Genomic DNA, 19,147 nt, shown 5'->3' on the forward strand with positions numbered 1-19,147 from the left:
CTCCCATATCTTTAACCAAAATTCTTCCTGCTGCAGTATAAATCTATGTTTATTTTTTGCTTCAGTTTAAACCCATTTCCTCTTTCTTAGGACTCAGTGCTGGGTATATGTGTACTATTCATGGACTTCAAGAATACTATGCAGGAATATCAGGCTTTTAGTATTTAGAATGTCATAAGCCTTATTAAAGAATTTTATTTTCAAAGTATGATTCAACAGATAATGACTTAGAATGTTTACAGTAATGACTATAGTTTGTCTAAATCTATCCATAGTAGGAGTCTTCTCTGCTTGGATAAGCAATGGCCCATCAATGTAGGAAGGTAGATAAAAAGTAATAAATATTATGAATGATATTTTCATTCATAGTATAATCCTCATAATGAACTAAAGTCTCATGGCATGGTTGATCATTTGAATATGTTCCTCCATAGTGTTTTTTAGAGATGAGGTTTCACTATGTTGCCCAGGCTGGTCTCAAACTCCTGGACTCAAGGGATCCTTCTGCCTTAATCCTAGCACTTTGGGAGGCCAAGGCTGGTAGATCACTGGAGCCCAGGAGTTTGAGACCAATGGGGGCAACACGGTGAAATCCAGTCTCTTCAAAAAATACAAAAACCCAGTATGGTGGCATGTGCCTGTAGTCTTAGCTACTTGGGAGGCTGAGGTGGGAGGATCATGTTAGCCCAGAGTGGTTGAGGCTGCAGTGAGCCATGACTGTATCACTACACTCCAGCCTGGGCGACAGAAGTGAGACCTGGTCTCAAAAAAAAGAAAAAAATAGAAATAGATTCAAGATTCATAACCAAAGGGTCAAATGTGAAAAGAGAAATGTAGAGCATTGAAGAAAAAATCTTGAAGAATGATTACCTTTAGGGAGAGATGGGAAAACAGGAGACAAAAAACAACACAAAGAAGGAGCAGACAGACCTTACAGAGCATAGATGCAGGAGTATAAAATCAACAGAAGGCATGAGAAGCATTTCAAGATATAGGGAATAGTCAACATTTCTATAGCAATGCCATAAATGTAACCATAGCATAGCGTTTTTTAATACTAGTTCATTCAAGAAGTCAAGAAGAATGAGGACTGAGGAAAGGTGATTAAATCTGAGGTGGGAGAGTAAATGATAACTAAAGAACTTCAAGAAGGATTATGGAAGTGGAAGGAAAATGTATGAACCATTTGTGCTGGTGAATATATGTTAAATGATTGACTAGATTGCCTTTCTAGTAGATAAACTACTATAATTAAAGGTATGTATCTAATAACAAATTGTCTCTCCTAAGTAACATGTGTTTTCAAACAACAATCTTTTACTTAAGGAATCTATCAATATGAAAGCAATTGTTTTTTTAAAAAAAATCTTTACTGAGATATAATGCACATACCATATACTTCACCCACTTAAAGTGTACAATTAAATGGTTTTTAGTATACTCAGGGAGTTGTGCAACCATCAACACCATCTATTTTAAAATAGTTTTTTGTCACTCTAGAAAGAAACTCCATAACCAGTAGCAGTCGTTCTCTATTCCTCCTAACCCCTCAGCCCCAGACAACCACTAATCTGCTTTCTGTCTCTATTGACTTGTCTATTGTGGACGTTTCATATAAACTGAATCATATAATATGTGGTCTTTTGTGTTTGGCTCTATTCACTTAGCATAATGTTTTCAAGATTCAGCTATGTCATAACCTGCACTATATTCCTTTTAATCGGTGAATATTCCATGTAAGGACACAGCACATTTTGTTCATTCATTCATCAGTTGATGGGCACTTGTAAAGTTATTTATACTTTACATTTTTTAAAAATAAAGCTGCTATGGAAATTTAGGTACAAATTTTTCTGTGGACATATGTTTTCATTTGTCTTGAGTATATACCTAGGAGTGGAATTGTTAGATTAAAAGGTAACTCTACATGTAACTTCTTGAGAAACTGCCAAACTGTTTTCCAAAGAGGCTACACAATTTTACATTCCCACTAGCAGTGTATGAGTATTTTGGATTTCTCTACATTCTTGCCAATATTTGTTATTATCTGACTTTAAAAAAGTATGAAGTGGTCTAGTGTATGAAGTGGTATCTCATCGTAGCTTTGGTTTGAAATTCCCTGATGACTACTGATGCTGAATATTTTATCATGTGCTTATTGGCTATTTGTATACCTTTGGAGAAATGTCTATTCAAATCCTTTGCTCATTTTAAAATTTGTGTTACTTTGTATTATTCAGCTATGAGGGCAAAAATGGTTCTTGTTTGTAGAGGACTTATTTCTAGGGTATAACCCTTTTGAATAGCTCATTTTATTGTTTTTACTTTTAATTATAAAGGATGCAGACTATATTCTTTTATTTCGTAGTATAACTTACAAATTTTCCCTTTATGTATTAATCATGGTGGGAGTTTGGGGCATTAGGTCTTCTTCAAAGAGGGAGATATTTTAAGGTGACCCTGTAATATACTACACACATATTTGCCCTATTTGATTCTGGTCTGGGAGCAGATGGAAGTATTCAGCTTACATTGCACAGGAAGGTATAATATGAGGTGGTGGGAAAATGAGACTGATTTTCTAAGTTTACATCTCCCTCCAATAGGATACTTTAGTACACAGTTCTGTATTTATTATAAAGAACTAAATGCTGAGTTACTTCATCCTTTTATGCATATTTACATATAATACAGAATCTGAAAACCTTATAATTTCAAAGGGGGCTTATATTTTTTATTTTAAAAATTGTATTATAACAGCAGCATTTTAAATTCTAGAGCTTTCAGAAAGATCGGTCTATCCATAATTTCCTCTACAGTTTGCTCTTCTCTAAATGTATAGTTTTCTTTTCAAGTTTACTTAGTATCAAAGTTGGAACATCTGTTTCTTTTGTTTATGCCAACAGATCTCAGAAGCATTTAGGCTTTCGTAGAAAATGTTCATGCAAATGCCGTCGGGTGTGGGCAATTCGTTACGCAAGCTACTAGCAAGCTCAGTTTCTGTATACTTATGGATAATCATTTCCATCCTACCTACAGGTCTCTTTGCTTTATCTTTTTATCTTCAGTGTGTAATTAAGCCTCTCTAGTGCATCCAGAACAATGTTTTGTGGTGTGAATAAGATTCTCAGAAGTGCTGAAAATATGTGTAATTTTAAAGTCCCTCAACCCCTCATTTAGTAGATTTGACTAGACAATGGATTTCAGAGGGTGCTCTTCAGCACAGAGGAATACATTTTTTAGAAAGAGAAGTAGGCTCAGCAGCCACATGAATCCCTGCCAGGGCAGCATTTTCTATGTTGAATAAAATCCTAGGTTAACTGTGCATTGTACCATTTCTTCTACAGTAAAGTTGCCTCAGCTTTTCCTATTACAAAGCCTCAGGGCCTCCTAAATATGAAGTCATCTGCAATGCAAATATTTTTATTTGTTTCACATTGAATATATGAGATACAGTTAACTATATCAGTTGAACAGTTGCAAAGGTATCAGCAATTAAATAAGTCATAAGATTTTATTAAACTGCATTTATTTTATCTAGAAAGACAGACACAAAAAGGTGTGTCAAGATTTTGGATATTTTGAAAAAATCCAGTGAACTTATTAAGTCAGACCAGTATGACTTTTAAAGGGTAATCATTATTTATATTCCTTCTAAATATCCTCGTTTCTTTAAGACTGATCTTGTGAAGTCAGAAGTTGAGAGAGGAAAGGAGAGAAGAGGTAAATATAGAGAAATGGGAAAGGAGAGAGAGAAAAAAACAGGAAAAGAAGAAGGGAGCGGGGAAGTGTGAAACATACATTAATAAAGTCTCCATGAATAAACATTTATTTTGTTAAAGCCAGATTCCTTTTAAAAATTCAGAAGCCATATTATGATTTTAAAAATTTGCCTGTCTTTGTGTCTTTAAAGAGAAATAATATGACACAAAATTGTTTTTTGTTCTTGTTCATTCAAAATGTATTAAGGGGCCAACTAAGGTTGACCTTGGACAAAATTTGCAATCTTTATCTTCTGTCATCTGAGTCCTGTTACCAAGTTTCTCTTCAGCCCTCCTTCCCCATTTGTGGTCTACACTTCTACTCCCAAATTTCATCAACATTTGGGAAGTTTCACTGACTGCCCTAACCATTTAAGAAATTATTTGCTAAATAATCATCTATACATTTGATTAACTGATAAAACTTTAATTGAAATTCATTCACATCAAAGTAAAAATATACCCATACACTTGCATTTTATCTAATTAGAGAGTAAAAGGTTGTTTATCTGGATAAAATAATTATCAGCTTAGTAACTTGGCCCTTTGCTTTCCTATAAATATTTTAGAATCAAATTGATAATTTTAAAAGAATGAAAAACCCCAAAGCTTAAACGAAACAACTACTCTCCTAGAATACAGATTGAAATGTGAAGAATTTACATCTTTAAATATTAAGATTTAAGAACAATGAATGTATTTTTCCTGCTGTTAATTTAGGTATTTTATTTTAAAATTTATTTCTATATTGTTTTATTTTCAAAGTAGTATTCTTCACATTTTAATTAGAATTATTCCTATCAATTTGCTTCCCCCTCCCCTCCCTACCCTCAGGGCTTTCTATTCTATACCTTTTGTGGCAATCTTAGATGTCCACCATCCAGCTCTCCCTGCTGTGAGGGCTGAAATTGACTCAAAGCCTTCAACTGCCACCCTTATCCATCTTGCCTCACACTAAGGCCATGTTCTTCCTGGGCTGCTTCCAGCCAGTGACTGAATTTGGAGGGGCTGTTAGAGTCAGGCTTTTGCTGGCCAGTCTCTAAAGGACCCTCTGTTCTGGGACTCCCTGTTGGTCTGTCTCAGAATTTCTCAGGACCACACTGCAGTTCAAGGCTCTTACCCAACACTGTTTCCTTTCTCGTCCTCTTCTGCAGGTACCAAAATGATGTGCATCGGGGTCCGAAGGTTGTTCTGCCCACTCACACTCTGTTCCCCTTGCTGGGCACAGTGATTTCCTCCAATCTCTTGTACATCTATTTTCATCTGGATGTCTATTTTTCAGATGGCAGAAATTAAGAAAAAGTAACTCCCTCTGCTACTTTAAAGAAGTTTCTATCTGTTTCTAATTTCCCAATATTTTGTAAGTCATGAGAAGGTAAGAGCAAAAGGGATCAACAACACATGAGTAAGGACTGACTTTCAATAGGAGAAGGAGAAAGGGGGACACAAGTACAAATTCAAGTACATTTGAAGGTGTACAGGTGGGATTTCTGATAAATAGAAACTAGAGACAGGAAATAGTCAAGAAGATAATACATGCTTGCAAGTCTGAGGCAGGCTCAAGCTGGGGAAGAAAAGAAGCTTCACATTGGATAAGAATTCAGAAATTTTGATTATTATACTAGACTGACCTGTAGTTCTGTGATTATTAGACTGGACTGGACTTCTAATGACAAAACAAAGGGTGATGCCTTTATTGTCTAAGAGAGACTACAAAAAATCAGGATTCATCCCAGAACTCACACAGAGAGGGAGGAATGGATTAGCAAGGCAAGTTAAATGGAGAGATTTGAGAATAAGTTGTTTTATGTAATACACCAGCTGAACCCTGCTCATTCCATAAACAGTTAAATATTTGAGACAATGTTAGTTCAGCTGTGTAGCTAAGAAGAGCTCATATGCTATTTATTGTATTTAATATTTTTCTTAATAGTTGAGAATAAACTAGGTCAGAATCAAGTCATAAAAAATTCAAAGGCAATTCTTTGATAGGAATGACAGGATTTTTAAAGAAACTGATTAGCCTTCAAGTACTGTTATACCGAGAAGAGGCAAAACACTTCATTTGTGGACACTAGGTGGTGAGTTGTTCGTGTGAGTGTTGTTTATTACTCATTTGGTGCAGAGTGTTACTGTGTCAGTATGGCTTGAGTCTGAGAGGTCGGAGGTCTTCTCCCAATACCCTCCTTTCTTCTCCATTATATACTAACTCATGGAAGTTAGTACATCACTCCATCCTCAGGTCCAGGGTGGGCCCTGGTTTTCTGGTAATTCAATCAGGACAATTCTATTCCCCTTGTATTTAGCCTAAGTGAAATAGCTCACAGTGGTCCCCAAGGGACATGGCAAAATGACGACATTTGAGGTTTGAAGCCTGTCTCCACTCTCTTTCTGACTCTGTGATTTGCGATGTGAAGGGTGAAACTGCTGAGATTGTTTTAAATCCAAATGGAAAGCTTGCAACACCAAGGAAGGAGGTGAAAGAAATTATGCTTTTGATGAAAAGTTTGAGCCACCAAAACAAAAAAAACACCCGTGCTATTTCCAGGCCTTCAACTTTTGTGAGTCAATCCATCCCCTTCATTGCTTAACACACTGTGAGTCAGATTTTCTGTTGCAACAGAAAATCCTAACTGATATAAATCATAGCAAAATAACTAGTTGTAGAGATAAAAATTCTGAGATCTGAATCCTGCTATTCCCATGATTATAGCTATATAACAATAGGCTAATTACTTAGTGGCTTAATATATTCGTCTGTTAAATGGAAGTGATAATATCAAGTTTCGAGTTCTATTGTATAAATTACATGGACCAATCCTACTCAAACTATTCCAAAAAATAGAAGAGGAGGGAATACTTCCAAACTCATTCTACAAGGCCAGTATTACCCTGATACCAAAACCAGACAAAAACACATCAAAAAAGAAAACTATAGGCCAATATCACTGGTGAACATTGATGCAAAAATCCTCAACAAAGTACTAGCAAACCAAATTCAACAACACGTTAAAAAGATCATTCATCATGACCAAGTGGGATTTATCCTAAGAATGCAAGGATGGTTCAACATATAAAAATCAATCAGTGTAATACATCATATCAACAGAAAGAAGGACAAAAACCATATGATCATTTCAATTGATGCTGAAAAAGCATTTGATAAAATTCAACATCGCTTCAAGATAAAAATCCTCAAAACACTGGGTATAGAGCATACATCAACATGATAAAAGCCATACATGGCAGACACATAGCTAATATCATACTGAATGGGGAAAACCTGAAATCTTTTCCTGTAAGATCAGGAACATGACAAGGATGCCCACTTTCACCAATGTTATTCAACATAGTACTGGAAGTCCTAGCTAGAGAAATCAGAGAAGAGAAATAAATAAAGGGCATCCAAATTATCCTTCTTTGCAGATGATATGGTCTTATATTTGGAAAAACCAAAAAACTCAACCAGAAAACTATTAGAACAGATGAACAAATTCAGTAAAGTGGCATTTCTATACGCCAACAGCAAACAATCTGAAAAAATGAAATCTAGAAAGTAATCCAATTTTCAATAGCTACAGATACAATAAAATATCTAGAAAATAACCAAAGAAGTGAAAGATCTCTACAATGAAAACTATATAATACTGATGAAAGAAATCAAGGAGGACACAAAAAAAATGAAAAGATACTTTACATTCATGGATTGGAAGAATCCATATTGTTAAAATGCCCATACTTCTCAAAGCAATCTACAGATTTAATGCAATCTCTATCAAAATACCAATGGCATTCTTCATAGAAATAGAAAAAAAATCCTAAAGTTTACATAGAACCACAAAAGACTCAGAATAGCCAAAGCTATCCTAAGCAAAAAGAACAAAACTGAAGGAATCACATTACCTGATTTTAAATTATACTAGAGAACTATAGTTCCCCAAATGGCATGGTACTGGCACAGAAACAGACACATAGATCAGTATAACAGAATAGAGAACCCAGAGATAAATCAATATGCTTACAGCAAACTCATTTTTGACAAAGGTGCCAAAAATATACATTGTAGAAAGGACAGTATCTTCAATAAGTGGTGCTGGAAAAACTGGATATCCATATGCAGAAGAATAATCTGAGATCAGTGCTTTGAAAAAATTGGAGCCAGAACAGTGAGGTTGGTAGAAATATAAGATAAAGATATCCACACCCACCATGGTGCCATAGGGGAGACCTAACAAGGTTATGACAGAGAGAACCCAGGGCCACCAGGGTGTTTCTGAATTACATTATAGTCAGTTATTTGTTTGTCTGTCTCCTGATCTGGACTGTGAGTTCCCAGTCAGAAACTGTATCTTACCCATCATTTCATCCTCGTGCAGTATCCCAGAGGCAACAGAGTAGATACCCTAAAAATGCCTGTTGAGTGACTGTGAGAGCCCTCTGTACCTGAAGGCTGGGACAGCATGGGGCAGATAGAGGGGGGAGTACGACCTCAGGAGGATTACAAGCCTTCCTGTTTTGCCCTTATGCCCCCGCGCCTTATCTGGCCTCATTGTTATCCAGGGTCGCATTTCATTTTCCTTTGTTGTCAGCTTCAGGGTTCCTCTGTTGCATGCCCTGTGATTCCATTAAGAATCTACTCTCATATCCATAAATTATTTGGTTTCCCATTACATATAAAAGTTAGGTTTACATTTATGTAATCTATTAAGTGTGTAATAGCATTATGTCTAAAAAAGCACAATGTACATACTTTAGTTTAGAAATATTTTATGGCTAAAAAATGCTATCATAACAATCATCTGAGCCTTTAGCCAGTACTCATTTTTTCTGTGGAATACTTTAAGTTTTAGATTCAAAATCCCATGCTTATTTTTTAATGAATCGCTAAGGTTAATTCATTCATATTATTATGTGACTATACATAAGTATTCTAAATGTGCGAAATACAAACCTTGTATTCTCTTATGTATGTGTAGAAAACTCATTCAGATTTACAACTTTCCCTCAATAAAATCCTCCACTGTTGAATTTCATATTTATAAGAAAAAACTAAGGTTATATTTTACTCTACAGTTAAATGATATTATATATAACAATGATTACTTCTTAGCAGTACAAGTGAGGTTAAGATTAAACTAAGCACATATTGATGTTTGCAATGAAAGTATTATGTACCTCTTCATAGAGCCTGTCATATTCTCAAACATCTTTAGCAACTCCCCTTAGTGCCTGGAACATATTAGGCACAGTGTTTGTTAAATTCATGATTGTATAATTTAAAGTATGCTTTTCAATCTGAATCCACGATTTCTTAAGGTAAATTATTTATTATTTATGTCACTGCATATTCTCACTTGTAAGTGGGAGCTAGACTATGGGTACCCAAACAGAGACCTAGTTGCAAAATGGACTTTAGAGACTCAGAAGCAGGAGGCTGGGAAAGGATGGAGGGATAAAAAGCTACATATTGGGTACAGTGTACACACTACTCGGGTGATGGATGTGTAGTCTCAGATTTCAGCACTACACAATTCATTTGTGTAACCAAAAATGACTTGTACCACAAAAGCTACTGCAATAAAATATATATTATTTAAAAAATAAAATAAATAAGTTGTTTACTATTTATGAAGGCAATTTACACCAATAAAACAGAAGTTCACAAAAGTTCAAATTTTGTAGTAAAGATTGGACTGAAATAATAATTTCACATGCTGAAGCTTGTAATTGAAGCATAAGTTTGCTTTTTAATCATAAACCATTATTGCCTTAGGGAACTATATATAGCTATTAATTTTTAGTTCACTAAATTCATCTTATAAGAACATCATGAAATTATTAGAATATCAATGAAGTGTGTAAAAATACATAACAAATATTTATTAAATAAAGGTATAGTTATTAAATATATTAAATGTAAAAAAGCTGTAAAATCATATATAGTACATCAAAATAAATACATTATAATACCAAATGAATATTTCATATATGTTTAGGAACCAGGACTAGACCTAATTGTATAACAAGACAATGCAGAAACAATAATATAGTTACAATGTAGAATTGGAATACTAAGTGGTAATTTGTTACCTCTTTATACTGTCTGGTGCATTTTTTCAAATTAATAAGTATTTTTTATTCATAGGATGAACCCAGACTCTTGACTCTGTCTACATTAATCTTTATTCCAACTTTGTAATTACTCTTCTATGCTTGAATGAGCTATTAATAAAGCTTTTATTTTAATAGCTTCAGATTCTTACATGATGTTAAGAAACACATGGTACATGTATAGTCTTATGGGACCATACGTATTTTAGCTCCCCAAACACTCCATCTGGTGTTTACATTCGCTGACTTCAAAGAGCCTGGAGGCTGGCTACAAGTTCTCTAAGACATATTCATTTTACCATAATTGTAGAGTCCTTACCAGCTACTGGGTGAGGTTTTTTACTAAGACATCTGGGACCATCCTCAGGATTCACATCATCCCCTCAGAACACCCAGGCTGCTGAATGAAAATTCTCTGTGTAGAATCCTTTTTCCTCAATATCAATTTGAAAGCCACGGTCCACAGAGTGGCCCTCTTCTGAGGTGACTGAGGAGCAAGCAGAAAAGTTGATAACATCAGTTACGTTTTGGTAAGAAGATACATGCACTGATGGTTAAGGTGGGAAAGTAGCTGAATGCATGCAGGGGTGAAGTCTGAATTAATGAAGAACGTTCTCTTCAAAAATAAGTCGCTAACTTTGCAAGATAGTTCTCCTGGGAAGAACTTATATAATGTCAAAATATTGTAAATCAAGACAGGTATCGCTTCAGGGCCTAAGGTGTGGTAGCCTATGCATTAGAGGAAGCACTATTTCCTTTTGTGAAGAAAAAATACAGAAAAAATAATTGGCAAGACCCATATATTAGTATCTAAGGGTCAAGATGAAATCACATAAAAATTAGCTTTAGAGTCCGTTTCAAAGTTCCAAGTACATGAGAAAGGATTATCGAAAAAAAAAAATCACGATTTTTTTCTCTGTGCCCCAAAGAAGACAGTGCAAAACATTCATTCCTAAAGCACTCACTGTGATCTTATATGTAGAGTAAAACACACATGGAGGCATGTACAGCTGTATTTAACAGTTTCTTTCATGGCACTTAGGGTTTTCTGTGTATTCAAGAGTGTGTTGGATAGCGTGGAAGGCTGTGGCAGAAATGAAAATGAGACTGAATTTCTATATTACTTTCCCAGCGTTTCTTTGTGGCTCTGTTGCAGAGGTTAAAACCCGAATAAAGTCATACCCCAAGCCTTTCAGTCTTTCAAGAGGGCAGAATATAGAAGCACTATTGAATAACCAAAATGTACTTTCAAGAAAAGCGTACATCACTTACTTGCATTTCTCAAATACCATGAAGAGGGTGGGCTTTGAAAACCACAGCAACGCTTTTTAAAGAACAACAAAACATTCTGTTCTTATTCTCCTCTCTTTCCATTGCTTCTCTTACACCACAGTTGCTCCAGTGCTTTTTTTCCAAAAAAAATTCTAGATAAAGACATTTCCTTCTTCCCTCACCCTGTCTGCTGTAGGTCAGCTATAGAAAGCTCATGGAAGAAATGGTTTTCTTGCTCTCACTGATTTTCTTGGGAGAATCACTCCTAATGGTTCTGTTTTTTTGCCTCTACCTTTCCACCTCCGCTTTCCTGGCACTGGACTGAAGAGAGTGTTAGTCATTGTCCCAACACACAGATGAATGCAACAATAGGTTCCTAACTCAAACCTTTGTTTAACTTGTGTCAAAATGGTCAAGGGTGGTATATTGACAAAGCATCCAAGAATACAATCCCTTGCAGACAGTCAAGAACAAAGTCCAAATACCTTTTTTTCCAAATCCCAGATATCTGTAATGTTAGCTCTTGTATTTTTTATTTTGTGCACCAAATGAGATTGCACTGCTCATCTGAAAGCTAAAGCAATTTCAGATACCTTCATTACTCATTTATTGAATTGAATTGATTTAAAATAATTATTGTCTCATGAGTAAGCCGAAATTATAGGCACAGTTGGGACAGACTGACGAGTAAGACAAGGGACTCAAAATGAGGTAAGAAAATTCACAGGAAGTAGAGTGATTATGGCTGTGGGAAAGAAGAATATAATAAGACTGGACTTTGAGAAGTAGATAATCTTTCTATGGGGTGGGAGAGAGGTGGATAAATATGGTCTACACAAGTGGCCAGGCACAGAGAAGCAGGTACTGGCAAGATAGACTATGCTGATGGAGTAAACAAGTGTGTGAGTGTATGAAAATAATGAGGGATGACATATGGGAATATTACGCAATAATAAAGTTGGAATGTAAGTTATATGATTATTTTATGGGACATATTGTTTATTGGAATAAAAATTATAAAAACTTTGTAATGGAATACTTCAAACCAGGATATAGGATGCCTTCTTCCACATGTCATATTTCAAAACTCTTTAAGAATTTTTTGCTTTCATTTGTTGAGTAAGTCTGAGTGTGACATTTGACTTTGAAGGGAAGGGGGAATAAACCCCCAAAATTATAGTTATTTATTAACCTATCTTTCTGAGCTTTAAGGCTAAATCAAAGCCTTGTGTTACAATAGCGTTTGCTAAAGTTACAGAAGCCCTAAAGGATTTTAAAGTATTAAAGTATCTTTGTTTGTTTGATTTATGTCCTATATCCTTGGCCTTAAAAAATTCAGCTACATTTTATATTAAAATATTCATAAATATTTTATGAATATAACTTACACAGCTCAGCTTTCTGGGCCTGCTGATTTATCTACATTTTTTTTTTCCATGAGCAATAGTTCTCCACGGTGAATGTGTGATCATCTTCCTATCATGTAAAGGTCTAAGGGTGGGTCTTTAAATTATAGTGATCTTTGTTTTTATCAGCATGCATGAGACTGTTAATACATCTCACTTATTTACGAACAGATTTGATTATGTGGATGAGCAGTTCTCTGTTCATTCAGTTACCAAGACAGAGCTAATCAACATATTCTTACATAAACTGAGACATAAAATTTGTGTTAAAATCCAATGGAGCAGCAAGCCACAAACCTGCTGCAAGCTTAGAGCTGCTAGATTTCTCAATAACTGTCCCTGTGGAATTTTGAGCCAAATAGAAAGCAAATCCAAATATATCTTTGTCACAATACCTTTGTCACCAAAATTTGGTTTGCTAGATGAACCTTTTAATAAATGAAACTTTAAGACAAAATGAGCTCTTAAACATGCTTATTATTACTGAAATTATGTTTGTTTTTGTCCTTGAAAAATTTAAATACTAGGCTTCCTTTTAATGATTACTTTTTGACTTTAGAATACAAAAGATTAAATACTTATACCAGTTCCAGGTGTCTTTAGACATTCTCATACCTCTTTCTTTCCATTGTATTATTTGAGGACAATGAAAAAGTGGTGTATAATGAAGTGAAACCCTGATTGGACTTCCCCAAAGAGAGACCAGGGCTAGATTTAAAGGTCCAACTGGAGGCAGTACGTTATAGGGTTTAGGTGCATAGACTCTGTTCAGGCTGTATGGGTTTGAAACTCAGATCCACCATTAACCACAGCTGAGTGACCTTGGACAAGCCATTTATCCTCTCCATGACTCAGATTCCTCATTTAGTAAAATGAGGATAAAGATATAGTATGTATCTCTTAGTGTTGTTGGGAGAATTAATAAGCCAATACATTGAAAGCACTTAGAATAGTGCCTGACATTTAGCAAGCACATCATAATTGTTCGCTCTTATAATTAGAAGCCAGAATTATTTTGCCTTTCTTTGTTGTCTTTCTCTGTTTCTGTCTCTCTCTCTCTTTCTCTCTCTCTCTTTTCATTCTTCCTATTTCTATGCAAAGTAATATTTGGAAAATACATTTTCATGATAATTTAAATAGCTGAATGAAATAAGGAAATTGCTATCAAGTATCCTTGCATGATTAGACCCAAATTCTTTCCACATCTGTTTGTGATACAGTAACCATTTGAGATTATAAAAGTCAGAGCTCCATTTTGCAGGCCTTTCTGACTTTAGTTTACAGCTTTCAAGTTATTTACCTGGTGTGCCTTAGTCAGCATTCCCCACAGCCTAGATGGATTGATCAACTGTGTCCACACACATAAATATGTCATTCCTAATGTCTTTTCCAGTTATTATGTAGGAAGTCAGATATGAGTGAGATTAACAGAGTGAAAAACACCAGCTGTAATTATGCTCGATAAAGCTGTCAGGTTTTAAGTCATGGGTTAGTAGCATATCCTGACTCTATAAATGAGATAAAATTTAAACTACACATTAAACAATGCTAGCCCCAGCAGCTCTTAGTGAATTGCAGTCTCTACTGAAAAGTTTCTGAAGAAATACAACATGCCTTCAGTGTGTTGTAGCTTGGATAAACTGAAAAATAGAAATGTTAGACATTTCAATTCTCTTTTGCCTAAGCTGAAACAAATTGTTATGTATAAGTTTTCATTCAAAAGAGAATTGACCCAAAAGAAAACACAATCATTATTTGAATTAAAATGATTGTGTTATTTTGGCATGAAATTAGAATTTGCATAATTTATACAGCTGATTCCTGTGTTATTTCAACTGGGGTACTAGTAAATTATTTAAGTGACTTTCTAAAAGGAAAAAATTCCCTGATTTGCAGTGTTTGCCAGTTTCCATTGTATAAACACTCCCACCATTGCCAGTGTCAGCTACTAACCTGCTGTTGCTGAATTGCAAGGCTAGAAAACTGTGCATAGTTGGCCTCTGTGGGCCAGTGGAGCTGCCTCCAGCACACCTGTGGTTGTTTCTTTTGCTCAAAAAATGCAGAGCAGACATGAATGTCTAAGAGCACCAGTAATGAAGAATCTGGCCATAAAACAGCAGACTTAAACTGAAAGAGTCCAGGTAGCTGAAGGATACAGTGAACTAGAAGAAACTGGTCCTTCTGTACTAGAAGGAAATCAAAACTGGAGAAGCGGATTCCATTCTCTGTGACACATGAAGACAGTCTACAGTTAATCAAACTAAACTAAGTTCCCATTCAATCTAATTTATTACTTTAGATCAGTTTAGATCAATCATAAATTGTTCTAGGTAATATGGAAGCTATTACTATGTGTAATAAGTTTTTATGACTACATATAACATTTTGTTTTTCTTATAACAAAGTTGTTCATCCCTCAGTTTCCTTATCCTTAGTTCTTAAGATGGGTAGATGGTAATTACTGTAGTGTTGGAGTTAATTGCTGAACACTTTGATCATTTTGGTTGCACAGGTTTAGGGGTATAAACTGCAGTTGAATCTCTCTGCTTATAACAAAGAGGAATTTTAAGGATCAAAGGAAAAACCCCAAAAATAAAAAATAAAAACCAATGACTATCAGTATTATATGAGGGATGCAGTGCTATAACAAGGCCTTTTTAACTGGTTATAAGGCAGCTCAGAGGCCTTTGAAGCAAAGCAATATATGAAGGGGATTTCAAGTTGTTTGCTGTAAGGTGTGTAATATAGAGACTCCCTCTGTGTCTCATATGATGTCTTCAGTAAATTCTGTATTTCTCACTATTGCTTTTGTATGAGTATATTCTTTGGTGGACCTGGAAGCAAAGAGCCAATCATAGACAACTGATACTGCATTTATATCCATAAGAGTTGTATTCTTACATGAAAATAAATAAAATTTTCAAAGACTGCAAGTCTGTGAAACAGAAGGTCAAGAAAAACATAAATGGTAGTTCAAGTATATTGCTGTCTAGGAAATACAATTTGAGGAATCCATCTTAGTGAAACTTTAGGTATTTATTCACCTCCGAATAGGGAAAATTACAGTACATGGAAAAAAAATACCTCTATCCCCTTTTGTAGCTTGGACACTGAAGACTAAAACCACCTACAAGCATTATTTTTTTCATCAAAATTAACACGACGTCATTCCGCAGCTGTTAGCACAGTCTTATTCTTCATGGATGCCCTTGACCAGGTAAATACTTTATTATTCAGTACTTCACCCCAAAACATCAATTCCTCAATAGGAAGCACCAACATATTATTCTCTTAAACTCTTTGAAAGCCTCAAAATCCTTACCTTGCCATTTCCATTAGTCCTAAACTATTAAATCATAATCCTTATCCAATTCTAAACAAGCTCTCACATTGAAAGATCTGCATTAAACCAAATTTCTAATTCTTAATAAAATTCAACTTTGCCTTTCCCCCTCTGAGATACTATCAAAGCTCTATTGAGGGTAAATCGCCTCTGTCTCTTATCTCTGTAAGCAATAAATAGTTGTGTCTTATCAATGAGCTATATTGGTGATATTTGATGACCTGGCATTCAACAACATCATTGCTGTAATATGAGAACAGAGCACTGGTTTATCACAGAGCTGTGACATGAAAAATATGACACCCTCAAATGAGTAGTTTGAGGAGAATGCAGTAGAAATCACTATTTACAAAGTGTGGACAGGATTTAATGAAATCAGATGTGATAGAGTGGGATAAAGACTAGTCCATCCAACACTAAAAGGATAACAGGATGGAGCAGGTACCATTTACTAGAACACACAGCCATAGAAGGCAGTATGGAGAGGGCCACTTTATGGGAGTGTGGCTTTAGGGACACAGACAGCCCTTGGCACACCACAGTAAGAGACCAAGGGCAATAATAACAGGGCCTTACTCTACTCACTCCTTCCAGGTGCCTCCTGATCCTCCCCACTGGTCAACTCCAACAGGATGTCAGAAGGTAAATTAACTCCTTGATGTAGTCCAAATAAATGAGACTCTTGGGGCAAAAAGAAAGGCGGAGAAGGGTGGAAGAAAAATCTAGAGGGACAAATGGAAGCTATTCTCAGAGATGGTTTCAAGATAGTGGAGTAAGCAAGAACCAGTCTCCCATTTTCATAAAAATGCTGGAAAACACATATTCCCTATGACCTATTCCTGTAACGTCTCTCATTTTACATATACCGTGACAAGTTCAATTACACATATTTTGAGACAGGAGTTGCAACTAAATTTTTATGCATAATAAAAAAGAGGCACTTCAAAGTCCAGAGAACTAGGAGGAAGGATATAGAGGTTGTGTCTGCATGTGGTGTGGTATGTGTTTTAACATCCACAGATATGCATTTGAAAACAAGAAGGTAATTCTCATTATGTCAGAAACGGAAATACCTGAAATCTGGAATCAACCTGTAGACCATGGAGTGAAATCACAGCAAAAAATATATATGTGAGCAGTTTTGATGCAGAATAGTGGGAGCATCAAGAGTGCTCCATGCCCAACGAGTGAGAAGCCAGGGGCCAGAGAAGTCTCAGGTGCAGACAAGAGGGAAATTAATTAGCGTATTATGGCAGAAACAGCAAGGTAGTTTGATGCCTACACATTGTCCACTTTGAGCTCCACCATAGATCAAGTAGCAATAATGATTGTACCTGCCTCTAGCCCAGAACAAATGTGTGCGTGAAAAAGTCAGAGACTGATGTCCGAAGACACCCAGATGGGATATGGACTATCCTGTGGCAGAACTCAGTTGTTGCAGCCTGAAGCATTCTTATTCACACCATTGAATATAGCAAAAACCATTGTGGATGCTTTGCTGCCTGACCATGTGAGTTGCTCAATTGCAGACAGCAATCAAGTGGATAGAGAAGGAACCAAAGAATGAGCACCCAGGTGAAAATCACAGAGTATTTGGGAAAAGCCAACACTGTGAAAGAAAGACAACAAAGTCAGCAAATGCGAAATGCATATTTGAGGAAACAGTTGGTAGAGCAATTTGACTAAAACTTTATATAATATGCTTAATGTTCTGAGAAGTATAAAAAATAAGGACAGTTCAATGAAAAAGAGCCACTTAGAGATTGTTGAAATTAAAAATAGAGTTGTTGAAATAAAAAAGTTAAAAAACAACAAGCTGAAGAGCAAAAAGGATTTAGATGAGGAATGAATTGCTGAGTTGCTGAGATGGAAGATGGCGCTAGGTTTTCTCAGAATATAGCACAAAGAGATGAAGAGATGCAAAAAAGGGAAAGTTAAGGCATATCGGGGATAGATCCAAAAGTTTCAATGTCTATCTGAAAAACATGCCAGCAGAAGGCAAATAAGAAAGGAAATTCATAGTTAAAAAAAAAAAACCTAACAATTTATAAGAGTTGAAGAAAGAAATAATCAACCTTAAAAAGCCAAACAGGAAAAAACATTCACAATATAAACACTGAGAGTCCCAGTAGAAGAAAATTTTAGAAAACCAAGGATATGGAGAAAACCCTGAACAATACCAGAGACAATATTGGATTAAAGGCAAAAGAATCAGATAGATTCAGACTTCTGATCAACACCACTGGTTACAGGAAGACAATCAGTTTCTTCAGTAATTTGAACCTAAAACTCTATACCAAACTATCATTCAGTATTAAGAGAGAAATGAATACGTTTTCAGATATACAAGAATTCAGTTTACCTCCCACAGAATCTCTGAAAAAAATATTAGATTACTATAGCTAAAAAGGAAAATAAAATAAGTCCTGTTAGAAATAATTGGTAAAAGAGCAAAGGTGATGAAAACTTATTGAAATATATTAAATATTATTAAAGTAATTGTTAAAAATATACACTAAATCTAGAATATATAAATGCAGCAGTTGATAAGGGGAAGGGGAAATAGAAGTGGAAGAAAATGAACATTAGAACAAATGTTTAGCAGTGGGATTATTTTATTGGAAGTCTAATGTAAGAAGTATATTCTCCAGGGAGGTATTTCAAGGACATATGAACAGTAAAGGGATAATAAAACAACTCTATAAGGTAGTATATGTTAAAATAAAAATACAGGATTCCAGATCTTTGGTCCTTGCTGCCAAATAGAAGCCATTGGAAAACTAAGACATTGATTGAAGAACAAGAATAAAAATTATCAGGACAAAATAGAGCATTTAAATTGGATTCTTCACTGTTCATATGAATAAAAGAAGGCAGTGGTGGTGATAATATAGTACAGTGTTTAATTATTTAAATTACTTATAATCTTTGTCCACACATTTACAGCTACATTCAATCCCTAACCTGTGCCAACTTTCTAACTCGCTCTGAATAAATTATACCACTGCCTTCATGAATTGTACTTGTGTCATTGGCACAACCTAGGACAATCACTATTTCTTTTCATAAAGACATTTTTCTTGGCATCATGATACTGTCCTTTGCTTTTCTCTCTTTAATGAAATTTTCTCATTTCAGTATCAGTGTTTTCCCGAACAACTGGGTTATATTGGTAAATAATATGCAAATAGCAAATGTCTATTCGTTGGATAAGTATCTTTTAACAACTTTAGCTGTTAGAATCTTAGAGCCAG

This window comes from Pongo pygmaeus, chromosome 4 (assembly GCF_028885625.2).
Source record: "Pongo pygmaeus isolate AG05252 chromosome 4, NHGRI_mPonPyg2-v2.0_pri, whole genome shotgun sequence".
Classification (NCBI taxonomy): domain Eukaryota; kingdom Metazoa; phylum Chordata; class Mammalia; order Primates; family Hominidae; genus Pongo; species Pongo pygmaeus.